Source organism: Microtus ochrogaster, unplaced genomic scaffold, assembly GCF_000317375.1.
Source record: "Microtus ochrogaster isolate Prairie Vole_2 unplaced genomic scaffold, MicOch1.0 UNK155, whole genome shotgun sequence".
NCBI lineage: Eukaryota > Metazoa > Chordata > Mammalia > Rodentia > Cricetidae > Microtus > Microtus ochrogaster.
In genome coordinates this window covers 249631-253492 of record NW_004949253.1, presented here as the reverse complement: position 1 = coordinate 253492, position 3862 = coordinate 249631, and positions in this window count along the sequence as shown.

Genomic DNA, 3862 nt, shown 5'->3' with positions numbered 1-3862 from the left:
TCATATACCAGGGTTAGACAGAGACAGAGAGAACCATTTACTGACTTTTTACAAAGATAAAGTAAGGTTATAACATATAATTCTATTGGTGGGGGGCAGTTGTTCCTCCCCCACCAATCTTTATTTCACTGTTTGACAAACGAATTTCTAGTGTCATTCATGTTTAGGCTGAATAAACACAGAGGAAGAGGAGGCAGAAAGAACATAAAAGGTGGAGCATGGGGAGCAGAGCTGTGAAATCCTGTGTGCTGGATGTGACATGGTAATTATATTCATGAACTCATAATGGCTGCTGTTTTGTGTGTAAGCCTTACATAAGACCAAGTCTGCCAAAACCCTAGTGGAGATTATTTTCAGACATTACCTCTTACTGAGGCACTGTTGGATGTAGACCATTCCTGGAAAGGAAGAATGCTTCTCATCTGAGACTGTAGTCATTAGTAGTTTCCTATATTACAGTGTTTGTGTCCATACACATGCACATATGGCTGACATTAAGTGGCCTTCTACATGTCATGAAGTAGTGAGTGGTGAGAAACTTACATAGGGGAGGATATGGAAGGGAGTTGAATGGAAACAGCATAGAGATGTGATCATATTTAATTGTATACAAGCAGAGTATGCAATACGTTAAAAGAAAGAAAAATAGTACCTACTGAATAACAAAATGGTTTAAAGAAGCTTTTGCTAAATGTGATATGCAGGGGGTAGTCAAGACAACCCTCAGTAAAAAGAATGATGATGAAGGTGTAATACACATTATCTCAGGTGCTACACTGCAGTTACCATGATAATAATTTCAGCTTGGGACCAGTATAAAATCAAAGAGAGAGAGAGAGAGAGAGAGAGAGAGAGAGAGAGAGAGAGAGAGAGAGAGCGTGTTTGAGTAAAGAAGTAGAGACATAATGAGGTGGATGGTGTTTAGCGAGTGCCAAGAGTAAAATGAGTATTAGCTATGTCACGAAATGGTTTATTTTAGCCTTCAAGGGGCATCAGGACAGACTGAAAGCAGGATGTTGGGATATTTGGAATTCAGAAAACCAATAGAATTATATCTATGATAACTGTTTTTATCATTTTAGAACCTAGATTATGTGTTTGGTGTTCTCACTTCTGTTTTGTAGATTTTGGAACTAGAATGAAAACCCTAGGAAGGGAAAATATCTTATGTGAGAAACAAAGAGAATCAAAGAAGAGTTATACTGATGATGTGAAAGCAAAAGTGAGGTGTGCTGAGGGAAAGGGGCTGAGTAGGGAGGAAACAGGAGAATTAAAAGAAAATGTTAAAAACTAAAAAAGGCAAGGTCATCCTAAAACTTAATCAAAATCTGAGGATATGCTAATTATATTAATTGGATAAAATAGAAACCAGGCTAAAACAACATAAAAACAGTCATGAATTGCTTGGTGTAAACATGAAAAATGATAATGGTAGAAAGTTTAAGTGAATCAAAGAGAGTACATAAGGATGCAGAAAGTGAGTTAGATGAAAATAGAAATATGTAACTGCAATTGGTAGTGAGACAATGACAAGACTTGTCTCATATGTAAGTTTCCAGTTGCCTGGAAACAACATTGTCTCAGAAATTAGTAAATTTCAGAAAATTCCCAAGTATTCCCATAACATGCAAGGAGTTCTGCAAAGATCACATTGCAGGTCTGACTTTATCTAAGAGAAACATCAGAGAGTAGCAATGTCCAGTCCAGACAACGGGAAAGAATGAGCTCGGGTATAGAAACAGCGATATGTGTGGAACTCTGGAGATGGAGACAGAGACCCTCATCAGAGCAAAGGACTGAGCTCCCAAGGTCCAGTTGAAGAGTAGAAGGAGGGAGAAGAAGAGCAAGGAGGTCATGACTACAAGGGGTTGGCCCACCCACTGAGGCAGTGTGCCTGTTCTAAAGGGAGTTCATCAAATACAGCTGGACCTGGACTGAATGAGCATGGGATCAAACTGGACTCTCTGAATGTGGCTGACAATGGGGGCTGACTGGGAAGCCATTGATAAAGGCACTGGGACTTGTTTCTTCTGCACTGGCTTTTGGGACCCTAGTCTGTTTGGATGCATGGCTTCCTAGACCTGTATGTAGTGGGGAGGGCCTTGGATTCCCACAGGGCAGGTTTCCCTGCCCTCTCTTAAGGAGGGAGGGAGGAGGGTGAGTGGGGGATCAGAATGGGAGGAGGGGAGGAAGTGTAAATTTTTGAATGGAAAAATTAAAAAAAAATTACTATACATTTATACAAAAGAGACATATATCATGGAATGAACTCAGGTTCTGTGAATTTGCACAAAAGAGAACATAGGATGATGAATCCTGAACCAGGAAAGGATGAATATTGAATTACAATACTGTGTCAATTTCTATAAATGTCGTCATTGTCTTTGTTGACTATTATCTGCTCTGAGAAATGCCTTCCAATGGGATCCAACTCCAGTGCTTCCTATACCAAGAAGACATGCAAATAAGGCTTCTCTGTGCTCATGAATACTAGCACTGCCCTGATCCTGCAACTCTGGCAAAGGAGCCCAGCCCTGAATTCCCAGGTCCTCCCATTCAGTGATTAGCACTACAAACAGACCACTCACCATGTACTTGAAGCTTACTTCACTTTTTCTTGTCATTATTTTAAAGGGTAATTTATAGAGATGAGACCGTGTGTCACATGAGTGCATGAGAATGAAAAAATGGATTTTGGTCAGTTTTATGATCATATTTCTCTGTGCTTTCAGGTGTCTAGTGAGAGGTGCAGTTGGTGGAGTCTTGGGGATTCTCATTAAAGCCTGAAAAGTTCCTGAGACTCTGTGGATGCACCATGAGTAACTATAACAGTAACTATAGAATGAAGGATGGGGATGGAGTGGTTTTCATGCATTAAGGGTGGTAGTAGTTCAACAACTACTATGCTGATACCATAAAGATTTGATTAACCATTTCCAGAGACAAGGACAAGAACACTCTGTGCCTGGAAATAGGCAGTCTGAGGTCTAAGGACACAGCCATGTATTACTGTGCAAAGTACACAATTAGTGAATACTACTATGAGCTCAGATGCAAACTTCCCTGTGCAGGAACCTAAGAACCAGCAGGGGGCACTAAGAACACACAAAGCTCTGGGTCACAGAACAGCCTGTTGAGAGAGGTAAAAAGGGCCAGGTATTTCTCTGTTTTTATGCCAATACCATGCTGTTTTCATTACTGTAGTTCTGTAATAGAGACAGAGACCCACATTGGAGCACCAGAATGAGCTCCCAAGGTCCCAATGAGGAGCAGAAGGAGGGAGAACATGAGCAAGGAAGTCAGGACTGTGAGGGGTGCACCCACCCACTGAGACAGTGGGGAGCTCACCAAGGACAGCTGGACTGGGACTGAAAAAGCATGGGATAAAACCAAACTCTCTGAACATGGCAGACAATGGGGGCTAATGAGAAGCCAAGGGCAATGGCACTGGGTTTTGATCCAACTTCATGTTCTGGCTTTGTGGAAGCTTAGCCAGTTTGGATGCTCACTTTCCTAGACCTAGATGGAGGGGGGAGGACCTTGGACTTTCCACAGGGCAGGGAAGGCTGACTGCTCTTTGGACTGGAGAGGGAGGGGGACAGGAGTAGGGGGAGGGGAGAGGAGTGGGAGGAGGGTGAGGGAAATGGGAGGTTGGGAGGAGGCAGAAATTTTTTTCAATAAAAAATAAATAAATAATTAAGAATTTTAAAAAGGGCCAGATACCTCTTTGTCTCTGCTTCTTCTCCAACTCACACTCAGGATTCTCTCTATAGGTTTGATGTGTAGCAATCCTTGAAGTGCCTAAATGTTTCCTTAAATTTCTGTTTTTCAGTTTGATAAGTGTTTTTTTATTTATTTTATT